The following is a 25179-nucleotide window of genomic DNA, read 5'->3' as shown; positions in this document are numbered from 1 at the left end:
CGCCGGATCTCCGCAAAGACTTGCTCAGTCCCCGCATGGCACACCACCTCGTCGTATTTCTGAATGATCAGGTCTGTTACCCTGTGTCGGCTGCTTAGGACGATGGGATGCTTAACATCCTCTGCCAAGTCCGGGGCCCGTCTCAACCGACCCCCCACCCTGATGAGTTTCAAGTTTCAAGTTTCAAGTTTCTTTAATAGTTGTCATACAGAAGTACAGAATACTTTCATACAAAATGCTTCTTACTGTTACGCTCCAGAGACTGTGCTAGACAAGATAGTATCAAATAACATAGTATAGCATGTAGTTTAGAAGAAGAAAATGAGGTCACAGTGTTCGGTATAGACATATGTACAATGTTCTGAGTTACCATATAATATACAATACTATGCAGTGTACTAATGTACAGTACTATATAGTGCAAAGCAGAAATGGGATGAGGTACAATTTAGGTACAATTTACAGTAAGGTGTACGAGTTGTAGTGCAATCCTTCATCAATAAATATAAAGTGTGGGGAGTGGGTGCTACAGTGTGTTTGTTTAAAGTGGGTGTGTGCTATAAAGTGTGTGGAGTGGGTGCTACAGTGTGTTTGTTTAAAGTGAGTGTGTGCGTGTGGATGTGTGTGCTATGTGCGTTTGGTGGTTGTTGTTGTGTAGGGGAGGATCTATGGTGGTTGTTGTTGTGTAGTGTTCATTCATTGTTCGTTTAGCAGCCTGATGGCCTGGGGATAGAAGCTTCTTCTGAGTCTTTCTGTGCTCGCCTTGAGACTCCGGTATCGCTTGCCTGACCGCAGCAGTTCAAAGAGGCAGTTGTTCGGGTGACTGGAGTCTTTAATGATTCTCTTAGCCTTGCCCTTGCAACGCTTGTTGTAAATGTTCTGGAGGGTGGGGAGCCCCCCTCCAATTGTGCGTTCGGCTGAACGTGTCACTCTTTGTAGTCTGCTTCGGTCTTGTGCAGTGCTATTCCCAAACCAGGAGGTGATGTTGCCGGTCAAGATGCTCTCTATTGTACATGAGTAGAAGTTCTTAAGGATCTTCTGACTGACTTGGAACTTCCTTAGGCGCCTGAGGAAGTAGAGGCGTTGTCGTGCCTTCTTCACAACACTGTCAATGTGTGTGGTCCATGTCAAGTCCTCGGATATGTAGGCTCCGAGGTACTTAAAGCTGTTGACTCTCTCAACCGGTGCCCCGTCGATGCTGAGGGGGCTGTAGTCCTTGACCCCCGACCTCCTGAAGTCCACAATCATCTCCTTTGTTTTGCTGACGTTCAGGGAGAGGCTGTTTTCCTGGCACCATCCCGCCAGGACCTTGACCTCTTCCAGGTAGGCCCTCTCGTCGTTGGCAGAGATCAGGCCCACCACCACTGTGTCGTCAGCAAATTTGATGATTGTATTGCTACTCCGCTGAGCCACACAGTCGTGTGTGTACAGGGAGTAGAGGAGGGGACTCAGAACACAGCCCTGGGGGGCCCCTATGTTGAGGGTGATGGATGAGGAGGTGCAGTTGCCTGCTCTCACCACCTGGGGTCTGCCAGTCAGGAAGTCCAAGACCCACTGGCAGAGGTCATAGTTCAAGCCCAGGTCCCTGAGCTTGGCTATGAGTATGGAGGGGACTATGGTATTGAATGCCGAGCTGTAGTCGATGAATAGCATTCTCACATAGTTCCCCTGCCTCTTGTCCAGGTGTGATGCTGCTGTGTGCAGCACATGGGCTATGGCGTCCTCCGTGGACCTGTTGGGGCGGTATGCAAATTGCAGGGGGTCCATGTTGATGGGGAGGGAGGAGCAGATGTAGCCCTTTACTAGCTTCTCAAAGCACTTCATGGCTATGGAGGTGAGAGCTACAGGGCGGTAGTCGTTGAGGCAAGCAGGCTTGGATTTTTTGGGTACAGGGATAATAGTGGACTTCTTCAGGCAGGTGGGGATGACAGCCTGTTCTAAGGACAGGTTGAAGATGTCAGTGAATACTGGGGCCAGTTGGTCGGCACAGACTTTTAGGACGCGGCCGGGGATGCCGTCCGGACCTGCTGCCTTCCTGATATTCACTTTTTTAAAGGTCTGCCTCACCTCATGCTCTGTTACCCTGAACACTGCGCCTCCATCAGCAGCCGACCCCCCCCCCCCATTGCCGTGGCTTGTGAGCTGGTGTTGTTATTACCAGCATCAAACCTCGCATAGAAGGTATTGAGGTCATTTGCTAAGGAGATGTCACTGTTCAGTTTGAGGGAGGCGCCTTTGTAGTCTGTCATCGTTTTGAGCCCCTGCCACATAGCTCTAGAGTCAGCTTGTTCAAACTGGAGTTCAATTTTATCCCTGTAGCGCCGTTTTGCCTCTGACACTGTCCTCCTTACGTTGTATCGCGCCACCTTGTGGTCATTCATGTTGCCTGCCACTAGGCCGTCGTTGTATGCTTTGGTGCGCTCTCTCAGAGCTTCACGGACGGATTTGTCTACCCAGGGTTTTTGATTTGGGTAAACTCTCATTTTGGTAGTGGGGATTGTTTCTTCCACCATAGTACAAACATAGTTCAGCACTGTTTCCGTGTAGACATTAATGTTATCTGTGTCGCGGAACACATTCCAGTCTTTGCAGTGAAACGCAGACCGGAGCGTCTCCTCTGACGTCAAATCCCATTTCTGCACCTCTCGCGAGACTACAGGAGTACTTTTGATTCTCTGTTTGTACATTGGTGAAAGAAAGATTGACGCGTGATCTGATTTACCAAAGCCACTATCAGAATGAGCCTTGTAGCCACCTTTAAATTGCGTGTAACAGTGATCTAGGATGTTACCGCCTCTGGTGTTGCAAGTCACATGCTGATAGAAGTCAGGTAATACCTTTCTCAGATTGGCGCTATTGAAATCACCCAGAACCAAAATGGCGGCGTTAACGTTCGCCACTTGTATTCTATTTACCTCGTCGTGGAGTCTGGAGAGCGCGACGTTGTTCCTGGCTTGCGGTGGAATATACACTCCGATCAGGATGATCGCCGTTAACTCCCTCGGGAGGAAGAAAGGACGACACTTGATGGTTATATATTCCAGGTCTGGGCAGCAGTGGCTCGATAGTTCCTTCACGTTGCCTGGATCGCTCCAATTGTTGTTCAACATGAAGGCTATTCCACCTCCACGCTGTTTGCCGGATTCTGCTGTTCTATCCTTGCGGTGAATGAAGAAGTGATCGGCCGGTTGGATAGCGTGGTCTGGGACTTCTGGCGCCAGCCACGTCTCGATGAAGCAGAGAACGTTACAGTCCCTAACGTCTCTCTGGAATTGAATCCTTGCTCGGATGTCGTCTAGTTTATTGTCTATTGATTGTACATTGGCTAGCAATATACTGGGTAGTGGTGTCCTGTGCCGCCTGGTTCTCAGCCTGTTACGGACTCCAGCTCTCTTTCCTCGCCGTCTGGGTCCTTTGTCCATGGGGGCGAGATCCGGTCCTGATGTCCTCAAGATCTCAACAGGCCATTGTTGCGGTTCAGAGAGCTGATCCAGTGAGTAATCCAGTCGGTAAGTTTCCCGTAATCCAATGTCTATAAGTGACTGACGGTCATACACATTAAATGCACCTACTGTTGGTACAGACAAAACTCTTAAAACTATAAATATTAACAAAAGTATGCACAGTCTCGACGGAGCGCACAGACAGGCAGCCGGTCGTAGCGGCGCCCTGGGCGTCGATTTCGGGGGCTAAGGTGAGGAGTCGACTGTCTGAGGGGACTGGCTTTGCCCTTATCAGACACTCCATTTCCTCTGGGAAAGAGTCTCTCTGCGCCCTCTGCAGCACAAGAAGTTCCGCTTCCTTGTAGGCAGATGCACTGAGGTCTGTGGTGGGGCGAAGCTCCGGGTGGTGCCATAGGAATGTCCTTTTTTGGGCACTCTCCAGAGTTTGACAGTCGTCTAGGTCTGGGCCCGTTGGAGCCGGGGCTTGACTCAGCCCGCAGAACATGGACTTCTTTATTTCTGACTCGTCCTGGTTCGCATCCCGCTGTGTTGAGATAGGCCACTTCTCCTCCGGGAGTCTGAGGAACTCTGGGCCATCACTGTATGAGTTAGGACGGGTGAGGTCGGCTAGGGACATCCCCCGTGTGATGACATCCGCTGGGTTCTGCTTGGTGTCAACATATCTCCAACATTCCGCTCCTACCAGGTCTTGGATTTCCGATACTCGGACGCCTACGAACACTTTGTACCAGCAGGAGGTGGACTGGATCCAGGTGATCACGGTCATAGAGTCTGACCATAGGATGATCTCACGCACCGGTATGGTGAGTTCATTTTGCACCATTTTGGCAAGTTGTGCGCCTACCAGGGCTGCGCAGAGCTCCAGTCGCGGAATCGACTGCTGCTTGCGGGGAGCAATCCTCGAACGGGCCAGGACAAAGGCTACGTGGACTTCTCCTCCCTCTTCTCGAGCTCTCAGGTAGGCCACTGATCCGTACGCCACTTCCGAGGCGTCGCTGAAGACGTGCAGGTCTATCTGACACGTCTCCAGGCGCACGGTAGGAGGGAAGTAACTCCGCGGGATGGCAACCTCGCGGAGTAAGACAAGTTCATCCTCCCACTCTCTCCATGTGGTGGCTAGGTGCTCGGGTATGGGGTCATCCCAGCCCTGCTCCTTGGCCCACAATTCTCTCACCAGCATATTCGCCCGGGTGGTGTAGGGGAGAATGCACCCCATAGGGTCGTACTGGCTGGCGAGTGTTCGGTACACACTCCGCCGAGTGGTCAGTCTAGTCGTTGACGTCTCCTGGTCCGTCCTCAGAGGTGTGTGCCGGTAGTGAAGCGAGTCCGTCTTAAAGCGCCAGACGAGACCCAGAGTCATCTCTTGCGCTTCGCCTGGGGTGTGCGCCATCCAGGTCTCGCTGCTAGCGGCCTTAGTCTCTGGAGGGAGGTGCCGGAGGACTTGAGGGTCGCTACTGGCCCACTGTCGGAGGTCGAATCCACCTTTGGCTAACGAAGCCCGTAGCTTCATCATGATGCTCTCTGCTTCTTCTGGAGTGGATACGCTCTGTAGACAGTTGTCCACGTAGAAACTTCGTTCAACGCTGTGTCGGACATCATCGTCAGCTCCGGGGTCTTTGGCCACATGCTTCTGTAACGCGAACGTGGCGCAGCACGGGCTGCAGGTGGTGCTGAAGGGGAGTACCTCCCATTGGTATATCGAGGGTTGTTCGTCGTCGAGCCTCTCCCTCCACAGAAACCTCAGTAAAGGCTTGTCTTCCTCCATCAGCCAAACTTGTAAGAACATCCCCTTGATGTCGCCGCTGATGGCCACTTTGTCCTGACGAAAACGTATCAGGACGCCGAGGAGGGAGGGTCCAAGTGTGGGACCGAGCAGGAGTAGGCTATTCAGATTCTGCTGTCCAATCTGATGACTGCAATTGAACACAATGCGTTTTTTTCCGTTGTGGGTGACCTTGTGGTGGGGCACATACCAGGACTCTGTCGTCCCTTCTGCCTCGTGGTCATCGATCTTCTTTATGTGGCCGGCCGTTACCAGCTTCTCGATCTCGGCGCGATAGATCATTGCTTGTGGGGGGTTCTTGGCGAGGCGCCGCTCAGTGCTCTGTAGGTAGTGGTGCGTCGCTCCCTTAGGCACGTGCAGAGTGGGCATCCCTTCTCGCCTCAAGAGTGGGGTCGCGTATCTTAGCACTCCGTCGACCTCAACCCTAGTAGTCTTCTGCTCTAGTAGAGCGATGGCATACTTGTCCTCCTTGGACCGAACCATCTTGCGTTCGTTCTTGAATGGCAGCGCATCTAGCGTCCATAACCTCTCAACGTGCTGTAGGAGAGTGGGGTCTTGGTGTAAAGGCAGCGTGTGGACGTTGGTCGGCTGGAAGGCCCGGAGAGGGGGCCCTGGAGCGTCCACCCCAGCCGGGTCTTAACCGCGGTTGGGCATCCTCTGGGTCCGATGTGGACCGCATCAGTAGGGACAATGAGGTCCGCGTGGTCGGACCCAATGAGTAGGGTGGGTGTGGCGCAGCTGATAGGCGGTATGGGCAATTGGCGTAGGTCAGGGCTATTCAACTGGTGGCCCGCGGGCCAGATCCGGCCCGCGGGATAATTCTGACCGGCCCGCCAAAGATTACATGATAATAATTTTTTTTTTTTTTTTAAATTTAAAAAATATATTTTTTTTTAATATATATATATATTATTTTTTTTTTTACTTTTTTCTTTTCATGTCAACGTTAACACGCACAATTGAGCCAAAATTCACTCAATTAATGACATATTTCATTGAAAAATTGAGGGAAAACTTTGCAAGTCGATTTGATGAATTTGACATGTCCAGAGAATTGATGCATTTTGTGAGCAACCCATTTGCCAATGTAGCTGCTATTTCCACAAAAGGACAAGAGTTCCTTGCATCACTTCACATTGATGAAGGTCTCCTGCAACTTGAAATAATTGACATGCAAGCATCATCTGCTCTGAAGCAGGCACTTGAGAATGAATCCACCACAACATTTTGGATAAAGTGTATTCATGTCAAGACATTCCCCAAAATAAAAACGCTGGCAATATCTGTGCTAACAATGTTTGGCTCAACATACACCTGTGAATCCAGTTTCTCTCACATGAATGCCATTAAAACAAGCAACCATGCCTCCTTGACAAAATGCATTTGTATCACTGTTTGCGGGTAGCCCTCACTTCCTATGAACCCTCTTTCTCTGCCATTGCCCAGTCAAAGAAGTGCAATCGCTCTCATTAGATGTGTGTATGTAGGCTAGGCCTGTCTGCCCCCCACCCCCCTGATGTTTGAGACGTTGCAGCCTATTTGAGAGTTAAGAGTCGACAATAAGTGCTAATAAGATGCTGTGATTTGCTGTTGTTGCACAGACATGAAGCACTTTTTCATAAGCTCAGCTGCACTATAAATGTGTTTTTTTGTTCAAGTGTTGATGTTAGAATGTTCAGATGCACATCATGCACTTGTTTGTTTTTTATTTTATTTTTATATTGAAATGTTGAAGAGGAGATGTTGCAGTTGTTGCACAGTCATAAATGAAGCACTTTTTGCAGGAGATGTTGCAGATGTGGCACATAAATGAAGCACTTTTTTTGAAAAGTATACTACTTTTGCAATGTAGTTAAAGGGGAACTATCTTATAAATGGCCTTTTTCAGTGTTTAGCATTGTTTCCTAGCTATGTGGACTTATATTAATATGATCTATGTCTCTAATTCTCATATTGGCGCATTCTTCCAATTCTCCTCTCACAATATTCACCCTCACTGAACTGAGTCATCTGAAAATGTGCTGATTTGTGATGTCAAAGAGACACCGCTGCATGATAATCAGCTGAGTTTCCACACAGTTCCCACTGTGGTTGGAGCCCAGGCTCAAAACAGCTTAAGATCTTGAGGTAGAAAAATGCTGTTTTTGAGTACTTGATTAGAAATACAAAACAATGAATTAAAAAAAATAAATTACAGAGGTGTTCCATAAACCCACAGGAATTGTGGAAAAGTGCCCAAATAGTGAAAGAAATAGTAAAATAGTTTAAATAAAAGTTGTGAAAATGTGGTTGCGTGTTGTGTCAAGTGTACATATATTCATAGCACGGGGAGGCGCCGTGGCAGTCCGGCCCCTGGCCCCTTGGGTTTCTGACAATGTGGCCCCCTGAACAATTTAGTTGAATAGCCCTGGCGTAGGTGGTCGTACTTTTCCCTCAGCTGTGGGATGGGGTAATCGTAACGTGACAAGCCTATGTCGTAGCTCGTGAACGCCTTGCTGATGGCGTACCGCTTCTCAGGCTGGTCGATCGCTGCAATGGTGAACGAGACGCTTTCACCTTTGATTGTCTTTAAGTCTCGACGAATGGTACGGAGAGTCATGGTCTCTTCGGGACCCCGCAGGTCCAACTGGGTCGCGGCGGAGGCGAGGAGGAGTGTCTTCTCCGACCCGTCGTCGAGGACGGCGTAGGTGTCGAGTACCTTGTCCCCGTGACTGAGGAGTACTCGGACCACCTTGAGGAGCACTCTGGAGCTCCCACTCTTCGCGGGGTCGATGTAGAGTACGTCTGCTCCCGAGTTGATTGGTGGAGCTGGGTTCTGCTTGTTGCTCTCGTGCAGTGCTTCGAGGTGAGCGCCGTCACACTTGCCACACTTCTTCTTAAGGCGGCATTCTGCTGCCATGTGGCCGCGCGCAGCGGCGGTTAGCCTTAATCCACTGACTTACTTCGGCGGTGGTCAGCTTCTTGAATGCGTCGCACTGTGACAGCCAGTGTTTGTTGTCGCAGTATTGACATGCGATCTTCCACTTCCCCTTGGAGGGGGGGTTGTGACTCTTCTGCCGTGACACCGACTCGGCCTGGTGCATCACTGTGATGGGCCTGCTTTGGTCTTTAGCCCTCCTCTGTCCCTCTTTAAGGTTCGAGCCACCCCATGCGAAGGTGTCAACCCTTAGGCTGCTAACCTCCCTGGCGAGGAAGTCAGCAAGATCCAACAGTGACTGCTCTGGGGCATTCGGGTCACGGTAGTTTCGTTGCCGCCGAAAACGTTCTTGGCGGAATGGGGGGAGCTTCTCTAATATGCGCTCCACGTTGGAGTTGGCGTACAGCTCGTACATCCCCTTCTCTCGTTGGGACCCGAGCATCCCTACTAGGGACTGTACTTTGACGGATAGGTCATCCAGGGCTCGGTTGTCTTTAGCCGGGGGGAGGCGTTCGATCCCACGTATCTCCTGAATGACATAATCCCACGTACGTCCGTAACGTCCGTCGAGGGCAGCCAGGGCGTCAGAATAGGGAGTTTGTGAATTGGAGTATGCCAGCGCAATGTTGTGCGCTCTAGTTACCTTGAGATGCTTAAGGAGGATGGCGTACTTGTATGGCTCGTCCTGTACTCCTGACATGATTGTCTCTAGGCACATACGCAGCTCGGTATACTGCGCTCGGTCTTCTCTTGTGAAGTCTGGGAATATGGGGGTCCCAATGTAGGGTGCCATAGAGGGCCATGACACTGACACATGTTGGGGGAGGGGAGTTCTCGGCGAGTCTCCCGGTACGTTGGGGCGTTGGTTCGTGCTGGGCGGGAACCAGGGGCTGGGTTGCCAGGCGCTAGTCCTCAGTGCCGTCTGGTGCTAGAACTCCCCACTGGGGCGTGTTGGGGGTTCATGACGCAGCGTGTTGTGACTGAGACCGGGGCTGCGCTGTGCCTCCTGGTCTGAGATGGAGTAGTGCGGGTGGGCCCTCTGTCCTCCCTCGTCCTCAGTCAGGCTTTGTAGTCGCTCGGCTAGCTGCTCTGCAACGTAGGCAGGTTCTTCCCTTAGGCGGGGTCCCATGTAGCTTCGTCGGGTCGGGGAGGGTGCCCTCGACCCTTGACGTGATGATCTCCGGGAGCTCCAGGTGGAAGAATGGGGAGTTACATTCTGGAGTGCTTGCGCCATCATTTGTGCTTGTAGGCGGTCTCTCTCCATGTTTTCCTCAGCCTGGAGGCGCCTCTCTTCCAGTCTGAGATGTTCGCGCTCACTCTCTCGTTGCGCCTGGAGGCGGTCCCTTTCGGCCGAGGCAGTTATCGTGGCGATCAGGACTTGCGCTAGCCTCCTATCGGCCCCGCTTGGGGATGACGCTGATGACCTTGATTCGGAGCTGCCTGGGCTGGGCGGCGACCTGGTCTTCTCACACGCGCTCCGAGGTCCATCTCGGAGGCGCGGTACTCTGTCTTCTCACACGCTCCGAGGTCCATCTCGGGGGCGCGGTACTCTGTCCTCTCACGCGCTCCGAGGTCCATCTCGGGGGCGTGGTGCAGTGTCCTCTCACGCGCTCCAAGGTCCATCTCTGGGGCGCGGTACTCTGTGGGTATAGTCAAGTCATGCCTTGCTTGTCCCCCCTGGTAAGCTAAGTTAGTTTCACTTAAACTAGCTTGGGTCTCTACATCTAGGGTTGACTCCTCTGTAAGGTTGGGCATGCTTGAGCTACCAATGTTATCCCTGCTTAGCATCCTCTTGGATAAGCCAAGTAGGGAGGGGGCTGACGCTGGCGCCTAGGGCGCTCTAATGGGGGAGATCTGGTTGGGGAGTGTCCGCCGCTGGCCATATTATCACTGATATTATCACTGATACCATCCGGCTCGAAGGACCAATTGTAGCTAAGGGGCTACACGACCCTGACTGTATTTAAAGGATAGGTTAGACCACTACTAAATATTAATTAGCCAGACATTAAATGTACACAAAATGGCGGACACTCTATTAACTGCGAGGGGACAGTGATACCAAGTTCAAATAATCACTTTAATATTAAAGTCAAACATACATATTATATAGCACAGATCTCCTGTTACTAAGATAATGTCAATGCAACAATGTCCGAGGTAAGTATAGTTCCTAAACTACTGGTACCAGACCGTTGGAGCTCTGAATGGAGGGAGCCGGAGTGAACAGCACAGGGGAAGCAAGAGAAGGATGGAGACGATATTCTCTGGAGTTCCTACTCCAGAGAGCTGCAGACCAACGTGGTATAATCCTGTCGTCGCTGGATAGGGGGTCTCATACGGACCTGGTTCCTGTATTCCAAAACGCCTGATGGCAGGATTAATAGCTAATATTCCAAACGCCCGATGGCATGGTCACTAGCTAGTTAGCCCTTTTATGCTAAGGCTAACACGCATGTAGTCCGTAGTAGTTAGTTGAATCCAGAACGCCGCTGGGTTCAGCTAGAAGTCTCTCAATGTTACTTTCTTATTTGCCCGTCTGCAAATCTATAGAGATTGTTATTTACTTCACTTCGCTCACAGAAGTCACTCTGTTCTGCCAATGGTGGCTCGACAATATTATGGTTGTATCTAATTAGCCGTCCAGCTCTCTATCAAGATACGTTGCTTGCGGTCTGTTTACTGCTGCGCCAAAACGTTTGCTCTCTCTCACACTCTGCCCGGGCATGTTCTAAAACCCTGCGCATGCGCTCACGCTGTCTACAGGTGCATGCGCGCGCGCCTACGGCGTTAAGAATGGAACATATGCAAAGAGGCGAATGATAAAATACTGTTAGGTAAATAGACGACGTGAAATATATATCTTATATACATAAACAATATATAAGGTATACAAAATAATAAACGTGGACTTTATATGTTAATCTGGACCTTCAGAACAGGCGGACATAGCAATAGATACAAGTGGTAAGCATATATGTGAGTAGAATAGATATATGAAGTAAGCATATTATGTGAATAGAATAGAAGTACTTAACCCAGCAATGAAACCACGTTGACAGACCACAAACCATGTTGACAGACCACGGACAGAAGACGGTAAGAAGCTGATCCATGGCCTCAGTGGTGCACGTAGAGCAGTCACTGCAATCTTGGCCAAGACCCCGAGACATCCATCACCTTGGTCAGCACTATGAGACAAACACTCAGAGAGATGGGGGGGGGGGTTGGGGGGGGGGTTAGAGAGTTCCCATGCTTGTAGTGGGCGGAGATGGAGCAACAGATACATGCAGTGAGCACATGCACACATGGCGACAGTAGAACCACAGTATACAAGAAAATTGTGAAATAGAGCAATAGATAGAACCACTGCAAGCGCATGGACACAGGGTGAGATACGAGACAACAGCCCAGGGCCGCACGCCCCATGGGGGCAGGAGGAGCCACTCAGAAGGTTCAGCACTGCAGGCCAGACAGAAGGTGGCACGAAGCCATTCCACGGGACCGGCCGAGACAGTGACAGAGGCCAAAAGGTTCTCCCATGTCTGCAGAAAAGCAGACATGGGAGAAAATAGACATCCTAACTAAACTAGACAGATTAATCTAAATGTCAGTCCCCGACCAGGTGAGATCAGGGTAGGTTGAAGGAGAGAGAGAATAGATGGGTCTTAAGCAGGGATTTAAAAGCTTCGATAGAAGCCCCGCATTTTGTGAGCGCAGAGCACGAGCGGGCGAGTATCGGGAGATGAGAATGGATAGCTAGAGCGGTGGAAGCCCATTTAAACTTTTGTAGGTGAGGAGTAGCACTTTAAAGTCAGATCGGGCTTGAATAGGAAGCCAGTGTAGGGTGGACAAAACTGGTGTGATGTGATAACATTTTCTAGTTCTAGTTAGTATCCGTGCAGCCGCATTTTGCACGAGTTGAAGATTTTTGATGCTTGAATTAGGTAGGCCTGAAAAAAGTGCATTACAGTAGTCCAGACGTGATGAGACAAAAGCATGAATCAGGGTTTCAGCATCAGCCAGAGTTAAAATGGGGCAAATTTTGCGATATTACGAAGATGGAAGAAGGCAATTTTGGTGACATTTTTTATATGTGCATTAAATGAGAGGGAGGAATCAAAAAGGACTCTGAGGTTTTTTATGGTGGAGCTCTGGGATACATGACAAGTATCAAAGTTGAGGGAGATGTCCTTTGGGGGGCCAACATTAACATCTCAGTTTTATCTGCATTAAGGAGTAGAAAGTTTTGCGACATCCACTTTTTGACGGCAAGCAGGCAGGCCTCAAGGTTTTGTAATTGGGAGGAATCATTTGGCTTAATAGGTATATATAATTGGGTGTCATCAGCGTAAAAATGAAAGTTTATGCCAAATTTGCATATGATATTGCCGAGGGGTAGCATGTAAATCGAAAATAGCAAAGGGCCCAGGACAGAGCCTTGTGGGACACCACATTGCACTGGGAGGGGATCAGATGTTAAATCATTATAGACCACGCAGTGTGTTCTATCAGTTAAATAAGATTTAAACCAAGCAAGTGCGTGACCCCGAATGCCAACATGATTCTCAAGCCGACCAAGAAGAATCGAATGATCGATAGTGTCAAAGGCTGCACTGAGATCAAGCAATAAGAGCACAGAAGTTAGGTTTGAGTCAAGAGAGATCAGTAAGTCATTTGTGACTTTAAACCAAGCAAGTGCGTGACCCCGAATGCCAACATGATTCTCAAGCCGACCTAGAAGAATAGAATGATCGATAGTGTCAAAGGCTGCACTAAGATCAAGAAATAAGAGCACAGAAGTTAGGTTTGAGTCAAGAGAGAGCAGTAAGTCATTTGTGATTTGGTAACCGCCGTTTCGGTGGAGTGTAAGGCTCTAAAGCCAGATTGAAAAGATTCATTAAGATTATTGTTTGATGGGGCGGCTAGGTGGTGCAGTGGGCAAGGCGCTCACCACCAATGCAGGAGACGCTGGGTTCGAGCCCAGCTCTCTGCATTGCTATCAGCTTGGCTGGTTGTTCATACTAATACAATTGGCAGTATTAGGGGGTGGGAAGCTGATGGGTGGGGATCGGACGTTGTGGACAGCGACTCCTACAGGTCGGTTGGTGCGCCTGCGCAGCAGAATCAGGAAGCGACGGGGCGGCGTGCCCTCCAAACGCAGACCCCCGACACTGAGAGATCGCGCTGTGCAGGTGAAAAGATGCAACGGCTGCTTCCTCGAGTACCGGAGGGGACACGTGATGTAAGGCTTCGTCCACATTGCAGCCGGCTTGTGGGAGGCATGGCCTAACAGCGTTCGAGACAGGGGAGGGTAGAATTGGACGATACGAAATTGGGATGGGAGAAAAATAGAAAATGGGAGAAAAAGTAGATAAAAAAAAATATTATTGTTTGATAAATGGTCAGTAAGTTGCGTTGCGACAATCCGTTCTAACACTTTGGATAGGAACGGAAGATTGGAGATGGGCAGGGGTGTAAAGTACTTGAGTAATTGTACTTCGTTACAATACTTAAGTACTGTTTTGGGGGATTTGTACTTTACTCGAGTATTATTAGGTTTGTATACTTTGTACTTTTACTCCATTACATTTCAGAGAAAAAATACATACTTTTTACTCCTTACATTTAAAATGCAGACCTACAAAGTACAAAGTACAAATCTCACAGGTCCAACCATTTAATTAGTATATTTTAATTGTTTATCTGGCCGAACTAACGTTAACGTTATTAATCCTGCGACCGCAGGTAAACAGCCAATCAAATCCCCATCAATGGAAAATGAACCCGCCCATACCCATGCTGATTGGTCCTTGTGCAACACTAGAAAGCAGGGATCTTTGATTAAACACCCGCTATCAGAAGAATAGACAGTCAGATCCGCATTATGCTGTGGTTAATATTGTGATATTATTCAGGTTATGGTTTGAAACCGACCCCAAACGCAAACGGCACAGAGAGAGTTGTTTCAGAGTTAGCCAAAATCAAGGGCGTGTTTATTTACTGAGTAACAAGAATGAATTAGGTGGTGAACAGAACAAACTGGGAAACAGGCATGTGAGGAATGTTTGCTGCTCTGCAGCTTCTCCCAGAAGGTGATGTTGTGGAATTTGTCCGTGACGTCTGAGCCGCTCTGCAGATCCTCCCAGCATATGCTCCAGATGGAGGCGGAGAGGGAGAGAGAGAATCCGAGTTAGCTCAGCGCACAATTGAAACTGACAGGTGACTGGTGAGGTGAATTGTCCAAACAAATAATCCAAGTGACAGATCTTCGGTGTGAAACACACAGTGAGCAGTGTCCAGAGTGAAAGCAATTAGGTAATCCAAACGTGTAATTCCAACAGACAAAAAGGTGAGAACAGTATGAACAAAAACGGGAACTCTTCGGTGCTTTACAAACACACAAAAACGATAGATCCAAAAGACTGTTTACAAAAACTCACCAGAGCGCAACGCGTAAAGCGGGCAGATCAAACGAGGCGGCCGCTTCGTAACGGGGAAGCAGGTTCTCCAAACGGAATATTTCTCGAGAGTCCTGGGAAGCAACAGAACAGGGAAAGCAGCGACGGGAAGGAACAGGCAAATGCAGGGAATGTTTCAAAAACACGGGCATCTTCCCGACCAGAACGCTGCCGACGGGCAACGCAGCAAAACAGGGGGTCCAAGGGGAATGGGGTGAGAACACGGCATCCTCCCGTGGAACGATAGAGAGCGATGACGAGTCTCACCCCAGGAACGAGGTCCATGAAGAGGGAGTATACAAAACGATCCAACGTCGATATTAGGGGAATCAGAGTATATAAAGCCTCTTGGGGCGCTGATTAGAACACACATCAGGTGCGTGATGGTAATTGATACTTGACTTAGAAGTGTGCGTTCGGCCACGAACCAATCATCACAGAATCCTCACAGTACCTTAAAGGAACGGAGCGTGGCGGGGAATGCAATTAATCAACAAAGTACTTTAAAGGAACGGAGCGAGTGGGTGGGGAGCGGACAAAACCTCACAGGTACTCCAGTATTCTGTCTTCTGTCTGTCTTCAGCATTGTCTATCGCAGAACACATTCCATTGTGGGCAGAGTGTATGCTTGGTTTCATTCCAGCCTTGCCTAAACACAAGCTGATGATTTCACTAATTGGCTCACCTCTTCAACTAACTCACCTGGTGCAATGTATAGTTAAAATGAAAACTTGGCCCACGATGGAATGAATTTGAGACCCCTGGTCTATCCCTTTCAAAAAAAATTTACTTTTACTTTTTAGTACTTAAGTACATTTAAAAGTAGGACTTTTTGACTTTTACTCAAGTGTGTTTTTAGCCAGATACTTTGACTTTTACTTGAGTCAGATTTTGAGACGGTACCCATACTTTCACTTAAGTATAATTTCTGGGTACTTTTTACACCCCTGGAGATGGGTCTGTAATTTTTAAAGATTAGAGGGTCGAGGTTCAGTTTTTTAAGTAGTGGTTTAATGATGGCTGATTTAAAAGCCAGGGGCACCACGCCAGTAGACAGGGAGGTGTTGAAGATATTGAGTAGGGCAGGGCCTAGAGTTGGGAAGAGTTTTTTGATGAGAGTTGCTGGAAGAGGGTCAAACAGACAGGTTGAGGGTTTAGCTGCGCCAACCAATTTAGAGAGGGCACTAAGTGAGACGTTTTCAAGGCAGCATAGCGTATGGCTGGATTCAAAGTCAGGGGGAAGGCCCATCAGAGGTTGGGAGGGACTCTGATTGTTGAGTAAGCCAACAATTTCATCTCTAATGAGGACAATTTTCTCGGTAAAGAATTTAATGAATTCGTTAGCCGAGAACGCATGGTTTAGGGCACTTGGTTGTTTCTGAGTAAGCTTTGCAACTGTGTCAAACAGAAACTTTGAGTTGTTTTTGTTTTCATTAATGAGCCTGGAAAAATATGAGGTTTTGGCAAGTGAGAGTGCCTTTTTGTAGTTACGTAAACTATCATTCCAGGCAAGGCGGAATACTTCGAGTTTGGTCGAACGCCATTTATGTTCAAGTTTGCGACAAGTGAGGTAATCGTCCAGAAGGGTTCGAATGGCCTACAGCAGGGATCGGCAATAGGCGGCCCGCGGGCCGACATTGGCCCGCCAGCAATAATTTCTGGCCCGTCAGATTATTTTGACAATATGATATTTATTTGACGCGCGGGAAATATTCACTCGGGACGCCAATGTGTCTTTTATTGTGAAGCTGTATCTATCTACCGGTAGTCATCAAAAGCATGTCTGTCACTATAGCCAATTGAAATGCTAGAAATGGTCACGTGGACTGGGAGAACCAATGGAATAGTCCCACCGGGCCCCGTGTATATTTCCCTAACGCACTTTCACTTTCGCGTTCGAGATGCGAGCGAGTTAAAAAAAAAAAAAAAAAATCTTTGGATAGCTTCTTTTAATAAACAGGAGCCATACTTAAAATACGGGTTTATCGCAACAGGTCGGTGATTCTTGCGTGCCGAGCCGACGTCCTCTCTGCATAATATGTGGCGACAACAACAACAACAACAACGAGGCAATGATGACAACTGTGTTCAAGTTGGCAGATAAAGTAGCTGCATTCAACGCCAATCTGGAATTGGAGGGCGGCGAGTGGATATGTGACATGTTTCAAACATTAGCAGGGATTTTGGAGGACTTAACAACAAACAAGGTATGGTGAGTCGTGTTTTCATGCATTCTGATCTGTTCATCACCCGCCGCGGTGATCTGCAACAGCTGATCTGCTGTTCATGAATGAATGAATGAATGAAAACTTTATTTAACAGATTGCAGAATGGGTACAATACAGTACGGCGCAATACACACAATTGTTAAGGGGATGCAGACCAGAGAAAAACGTTTGTCTTTTATCAATATCAGTATATTAAATTAGCCATTGTTTTTGATCCTGGCCCGCCAAGCAACGGCTTGGGGAAAATCTGGCCCGTGGCCAAACCTAATTTCCGACCCCTGGCCTACAGGCTAATATGACTCTATGGTAAAAATGTTACCAATTGGTCAGAACGGACCCTGAGCAGATTCAGCTGTGGAGACAGCCCTGAAGCACTTGGTCCCCTGGGTCCAAACCTCTCCACCTCTGTCAGGAACCTCGGGGTCATCTTCGACAGCAATTTTAAATTTGACAAACAGGTCAGCGCCGTAGTCAAAAACAGTTTTTACCACCTTAGACTCCTGGCGAAGACAAAGGCATACCTCTCCCAAAGTAACCTAGAGACGGTGATACATGCCTTTGTCACCACTCGTCTCGACTACTGCAATGCCCTTTACACGGGCATCGACAAATCCCTGCTTCGCCGCCTACAACTGGTGCAGAACGCAGCCGCGCGCCTCCTCACCAAAACAAAAAAACATGAACACATCAGCCCAGTTTTGGTCTCGCTCCACTGGCTGCCTGTTCGTTTTAGGATCGATTTTAAATTAGCCCTAAATGTTTTAAAATCACTAAATGGCATGGCTCCTCCCTATCTGTCCGAGCTCTTGCACCACCACACCCCCCACCGATCCCTCAGATCAGCTGACCAGCTGCTATTGGTGGTGCCTAGAACTAGGCTCAAGACTACGGGAGACAGAGCTTTCTCCACCGCAGCGCCTAGATTGTGGAACAGCCTCCCCCTCAGCGTACGGACCGCCCAGACCGTGCAGGCTTTTAAATCACTTTTAAAAACCTACCTGTTCTCCTTGGCCTTCCCCCCGACTTAATCACCACTAGACCCCTGGCCCTTCTATCCTCTTTGTTTTACTGTGTCCTACCTGTTTTTATTACTTTCATTGCTTTACTATGTTTTTAATCTTATATCTTGCATCATATTATTTTGTTTTTATTACTTTCATTGCTTTACTATGTTTTTAATATTTTTTTTTTTGATCCACTTTTTTTTTGATCCCATTTTCTATATTTTCTCCCATCCCAATTTCGTATCATCCAATTCAACCCTCCCCTGTCACGAACGCTGTTTCTTGCCTCCCACAAGCCGGCTGCAATGTGGACTAAGTCATACATAGCACAAGTCCCCTCCGGTACTTGAGGTAACAGCAGTCGCATCTTTTCACCTGCGCAGCTCGATCTCTCAGTGGCGAGGAGTAACGCGTGGGAGGCTCACGCTGCCCCCGACACTTCCTGATTCTACTGCGCAGGCGCACCAACCGACCTGTAGGAGTCACTGTCCACAACGCCCGATCCCCACCCATCAGTTTCCCACCCCCTATGTGTATTAGTATGAACGACCAGCTAAACTGAAAGCAATGTGGAGCGCTGGGCTCGAACAGGCAAGCCAAGCGTCTCCGTCATTCGTGGCGAGCGCCTTGCCCACTAGTTCAAGTTCAAGTTCTTTAATAGTTGTCATACAGAAGTACAGAATACTTTCATACAAAATGCTTCTTACTGTTACGCTCCAGAGACTGTGCTAGACAAGATAGTATCAAATAACATAATAACATAATATAGCATGAATTTAGAAGAAGAAAATGAGGTCACAGTGTTCGGTATAGACATATGTACAATGTTCTGAGTTACCATATAATATACAATACACAATACTATGCAGTGTACTAATGTACAGTACTATCTAGTGCAAAGCAGAAATGGGATGAGGTACAATTTTAGGTACAATTTACAGTAAGGTGTACGAGTTGTAGTGCAATCCTTCATCCATAAATATAAAGTGTGGGGAGTGGGTGCTACAGTGTGTTTGTTTAAAGTGGGTGTGTGCTATAAGTGTGTGGAGTGGGTGCTACAGTGTGTTTGTTTAAAGTGAGTGTGTGCGTGTGGATGTGTGTGCTATGTGCGTTTGGTGGTTGTTGTTGTGTAGTGTTCATTCATTGTTCGTTTAGCAGCCTGATGGCCTGGGGATAGAAGCTTCTTCTGAGTCTTTCTGTGCTCGCCTTGAGACTCCTGTATCGCTTGCCTGACCGCAGCAGTTCAAAGAGGCAGTTGTTCGGGTGACTGGAGTCTTTAATGATTCTCTTAGCCTTTCCCTTGCAACGCTTGTAGTAAATGTTCTGGAGGGTGGGGAGCCCCCCTCCAATTGTGCGTTCGGCTGAACGTGTCACTCTTTGTAGTCTGCTTTGGTCTTGTGCAGTGCTATTCCCAAACCAGGAGGTGATGTTGCCGGTCAAGATGCTCTCTATTGTACATGAGTAGAAGTTCTTAAGGATCTTCTGGCTGACTTGGAACTTCCTTAGGCGCCTGAGGAAGTAGAGGCGTTGTCGTGCTTTCTTCACAACACTGTTAATGTGTGTGGTCCATGTCAAGTCCTCGGATATGTAGGCTCCGATGTACTTAAAGCTGTTGACTCTCTCAACCGGTGCCCCGTCGATGCTGAGGGGGCTGTAGTCCTTGACCCCCGACCTCCTGAAGTCCACAATCATCTCCTTTGTTTTGCTGACGTTCAGGGAGAGGCTGTTTTCCTGGCACCATCCCGCCAGGACCTTGACCTCTTCCAGGTAGGCCCTCTCGTCGTTGGCAGAGATCAGGCCCACCACCACTGTGTCGTCAGCAAATTTGACGATTGTATTGCTACTCCGCTGAGCCACATAGTCGTGTGTGTACAGGGAGTAGAGGAGGGGACTCAGAACACAGCCCTGGGGGGCCCCTATGTTGAGGGTGATGGATGAGGAGGTGCAGTTGCCTGCTCTCACCACCTGGGGTCTGCCAGTCAGGAAGTCCAAGACCCACTGGCAGAGGTCATAGCCCAAGCCCAGGTCCCTGAGCTTGGCTATGAGTATGGAGGGGACTATGGTATTGAATGCCGAGCTGTAGTCGATGAATAGCATTCTCACATAGTTCCCCTGCCTCTTGTCCAGGTGTGATGCTGCTGTGTGCAGCACATGGGATATGGCGTCCTCCGTGGACCTGTTGGGGCGGTATGCAAATTGCAGGGGGTCCATGTTGATGGGGAGGGAGGAGCAGATGTAGCCCTTTACTAGCTTCTCAAAGCACTTCATGGCTATGGAGGTGAGAGCTACAGGGCGGTAGTCGTTGAGGCAAGCAGGCTTGGATTTTTTGGGTACAGGGATAATAGTGGACTTCTTCAGGCAGGTGGGGATGACAGCCTGTTCTAAGGACAGGTTAAATATGTCAGTGAATACTGGGGCCAGTTGGTCGGCACAGACTTTTAGGACGCGGCCGGGGATGCCGTCTGGACCTGCTGCCTTCCTGATATTCACTTTTTTAAAGGTCCGCCTCACCTCATGCTCTGTTACCCTGAACACTGCGCCTCCATCAGCAGCCGACCCCCCCCCCCCCATTGCCGAGGCTTGTGAGCTGGTGTTGTTATTACCAGCATCAAACCTCGCATAGAAGGTATTGAGGTCATTTGCTACGCCACGTAGCCGCCCCCTACTATGTTTTTAATCTTATATCTTGCATCACATTATTTAGTTTTTATCAACCTGCCTGTGAAGCACTTTGGTGCCAGCTGCCGCTGCCTGGAAATGTGCTATATAAATAAAATTGACTTGACTTGACTTGAAGGACAAGTCAGATGGGTTTTGTTGATAAAGGGCCGTAAACAACTAAGCTTTAGTAAAATTCAGTCGACTGTGACCAAAACCAGCAGGTGACCAGGCCAGGTTTAGCCGAGAGCCGATAAGACATGTTTAGAATATAACTTTAGGAATTTATGAGACGCCATATAGGGGAACGATAGGTTATGTATATAACCTAGTTATATGAGTACTGGCTGAGCGTCTCGTTCTTCGCCATTGAGATATACCTCATCTCCAGTACCTACTGTACTTCATTAACGAAACAAAACACCCATGCACTTGACCAGGCCCCGCCCCGGTGTACCCCTATAAGGCACCAGGCGTGGTCACACTCACCCTTCCTCGGGAAAAGTTTTCCATCAAGAAAAACCCCACCAAGGGACCTCAGGGTGCGCTAAGAGCGAGACGTAAGAGCGTACTCCTCCCTGTCTGTCGATATACGACGCTGACGTCGTATTGTCCGTCCTGATCAAAACACCGTTTGAGGACCAGAAGGACTGCCTTCAATTCCAACACATTGAATGTAGCGCAGACCGGGCAGCATGGTCTTGCCAGCTGCCCCCCTACTGCATTGGCCCGATGCGTCCCCCCCCCCCAGTGAGGGAGGCGTCGGTGAAGACCGTGACGTGTGACAGCCTACTGCCCATGGGGACCCCCTGGTGAGGGCCCCGGGCTCTCCCCAGAGGGCGAGGTCCCCCAGTACTGACACGGGAACCTTAGCCGCTTCCACTTGCCTCTCACCGGGTCTATTTCCATACTGGAAAACCACCTCCGTATCCTCCTCATGAGGTGAAGAGGAGGCCAAGAGGGACCACGGAATGAGCAGATGCCATCATACCGAGCAGGCCCATCACGGACAGCGCCGTGTCGATAACATGCTCTGAGAGGGATGCCCATATAGACCTTGAGCTTAGAATAAGACCAAGTACTCCACCCGTTGACTGGGAAGAGGAGTACTCTACTTCCAGTCTACAGCAAACCCCAGGCTGGTGAGGAATTCCACCACCTGCCTGGTATGAGACCTGACGATCTACCTTGACCGCCAAGGACCAGAACGTTGTCAGGGCAGAATACACTTTGTAACCCCTGACAATATAGAGGCCCCAGTGCGGCCTCCACGCACTTGGTGAAGATGCGGGGAGCCAGAGAATAGCCGAACGGCAGTCTCTGGTACTCATACGCTAAACCCTGCAAAGGAAGCGTAGGTAAGCCCTAGGATGGAAGATCGGGGATGCGAATACGCATCCTACAGGTCTATGGAAGAGAACCAGGCCCCCACCTGACAGTGTTCAACAGGTGGGAGACGGTCCAAAAATGCTGAACCTTCCATGGGACAGGTCCAGCATGGGTCTGACACCCCCCCCTCCCGATTTCTCGGGCACCAGAGAATACCGGGAGGAAAACGCCACAACGATGGTTTGCTTCGCCCACAGAGATTGGATCTCGTTGACCAGAGCTGTCACTGCTGGTGACCCTGACAATAGGGTCTGTACCAAACCTGAAAACGGGTGGGGTTGTGTAAACACAAGTCCCCGCCTCAGCGTTCTCTCCATCCACCTCGACATATGGTACTGCTGTAGCCATATGTGATGATACTCCCAAAATGCACCCGCCGCCATTTGGCACTGGTCCGCTAGGAACTGTAGATAGGCGGCCTGGTCCCACCCGCTGTGCATAGCCAACCCTGGACCCGCTAACCGTGCGAGCAGAGCGTTCCGTGGAGTCGGGACATCGGACCCTGACACTACCCACGAGGCAATCGCACCCAAGGGGGGACCCCGTCAGAAAGGGCCGGTTTGATACGGGGGAAGCTGGCATCATACTAGGTGACAAAAGCTCCCCCACTGAACACCCCTCCAGCATGCTGAGGAGTTGTTCTGCAGCTGGACATGCAAGGTGTGAGGCCCCCATGGGTTCCTACACACCGTAGCCCTGCAGTGATATTACTACCACCCAAATCATGCGTGCCTGCCAGACCACTGCGGGCTCTCCGGAGTGGGAGGCATCAACGTGATACCCGGCCTGGCGAAGGTGAGGTCGGGGAAGCCCACACTGTTTGCCTCAAGAGGTCTCGAGCCCCTCTGCTGACAACCCTTGTAGTTGACAGACGTAACACCAGGCTCAACCGAACACAGACGCAGAATGTGTGGCGTGGGAGCCGCTTGACAGCACAACATTCTCACAGACAGACCCAGTCTCAGCCATCAACTGGGAGTCAGCCCCTGTCCCCATGAGAAGCGAACGTGGGGCCGCTTGCGCTTCAATGAAGACACGCGGCCTGCAGCCAAAGGAAACAAATCAGAGCCCCTTTTCCGCTGGTGTTGGGGGAGGGAGTGACCGGAGAGCGGGCTGCACACAGCTGGACGGTGACGTTTTTTTAGGGCGTGCTCATCCAATGTAGCCGATCCCTCGGCCGCCAAGGCTGTCGGCCTTGTGGACACCTGTTGACGTTGAGCCCAGGGTACCTCAGGCGGGGGAAACATGGCCGCTGGTCGAGGGCCTCGCCACAGCCGCTGGCGCGGCCGTGCTCTCACCTCTGGCTGCGCGGCGTGAGGCGGTGTGGGGCCTAGGTCAAATACCGCCCGCGCTCCAGCGGAAAGACTAAAGTCCCTCTGCGGAGAGGGGAGCCCTGAGGAGGGAACATTTTTTTTTTTACTTCTCACCCCCTCAAAGGGAGACTAATCCAACCAAGATGTCTGTAAACAAGTGTTGACATCTTGCGGCTAGGTCAAGGCTAATAACGTCAAAACCTCGCGTAATGTTTCGACGTCGGCTGGCCTTCATGGCCCCCGCCACCCGACACCATTTTTGACAGAAAAAAACAGCAATTCGGACAAAGTAAGTAATCGCTGCTAATTCTATACCGTGGCGGTATAGGCTTGACAGCCCACCAGCCACCCGCCGGGCCGACTCACCTCATGGCGTCGGCCGGGCGGGGCACTGTTTCAACATGCCAGAGGCAAAGGACTGATGCCACCTGCTTCATAAACACGGAGCACCAGTGGTGGTTGCAACCAGCAACCTCCACTGTGGTGTGCACCCATGAAGGGGTTAATGAATAAATGAACTAAAACACCACCAATACACTGCAGAATGGGCTAGCCCATACACACAACGTTAAGGGGATGCAGACCAGAGAACACCAGTCCCGCATACCATTCATAATATTCACAAAAAGCACACAAGCCCTAGGCCTCAGCCCATTCACCCATGAAAAAGGTAAACAAGCCCCTGTCACTACTCCCAACAGTAGACACCGATTGACCGTCAGCATGAATGGCTAAGAGGAGGGAAGTCCTTTTTCTAAAAAGACAGCCCTCAGCGGGGAATCAAAACAGAAACAGTAACCCAGCATCATAGCATAACGTTAGCCGTGCGCTCCAGGATAACCGGGAAAACAACAACGTTTACCCAGATATCCTGCCCCTTGCGCCAATACACAACTTGGTTGTCTCCCGGGACAACTCGAGCAGCATTACTAACGCCAGCATTGTTATGCCTAGTGGCGCAGATCCTACCTGGGTGGAGTTAGCCCGATAGCTAAACATCGCGCGACGTCCCTGATCTTCTGTCAAAAGACGAGGAAACCCCAGGACAGGCCCGACGCGCCGTTGGAACATGCCGAGAAGATTCCAGGGGCTGGAAAATCTCCGGCGAAACCCAACATTGTTCAATTTCTCTCTGCATTTCATCAACAGCTAGTTACATGGGATGCACTGCACGTCCATGATGGAAAACGAAAAAGAGGAAGGGTGAGTGTGACCACGCCTGGTGCCTTATAGGGGTACACCGGGGCGGGGCCTGGTCAAGTGCATGGGTGTTTTGTTTCGTTAATGAAGTACAGTAGGTACTGGAGATGAGGTATATCTCAATGGCGAAGAGCGAGACGCGATTGGCCAGTACGAGTATATAACTCTAGTCTTATCTCATCGCCAGCTGTGGTTGAAAGAAACTGCCTTGAAAATAGACAGAGGAAGCCATTCAAAACACGGATTTAAGTTGTATCCAGAAAACTGGAAAAGTGGATAAAAAAGGACTAGAACAAATCAGAAGATAGTTAAAAATAAAGGCATTAATGATATTTCTAACAGGCAATTACCTGAATATAAAACATTTATCAAATGGAAGACAAGAACACTGAATTAATCAATAAGTCATTTCCATGTTGAAAGTAATTAAAATAAACCCCATCAACAGACAAAGAACTGTTTAGAACTATGAATATTATGGGGTACATTAAAACTGTGATAGGCCATGAATGCAGTGGCGGACTGGCCATCGGGACGTTCGGGACGAATCCCGATGGGCCGGAACCAAAGTGGGCTGGTCCAAAAAAAAAAAAAAAAATCTTTTATTTTTTTACTTTTTTTTTTTTTACTTTTTTTTTTTTTACTTTTTTTTTTATTTTACTTTTTTTTTGTGCCAGTGTGTGGGCCAGTGTGTGGGCCACTAATGTGGGCCGGTGTGTGGGCCAGTGTGTGGGCCAGTGTGTGGGCCAGTGTGTGAGTCGG

Source organism: Notolepis coatsorum, assembly GCF_963971535.1.
Source record: "Notolepis coatsorum genome assembly, chromosome: 14".
Taxonomy (NCBI): domain Eukaryota; kingdom Metazoa; phylum Chordata; class Actinopteri; order Aulopiformes; family Paralepididae; genus Notolepis; species Notolepis coatsorum.
The sequence above is the reverse complement of the archived record's forward strand: the minus strand, read 5'-3'. Positions refer to the sequence as shown.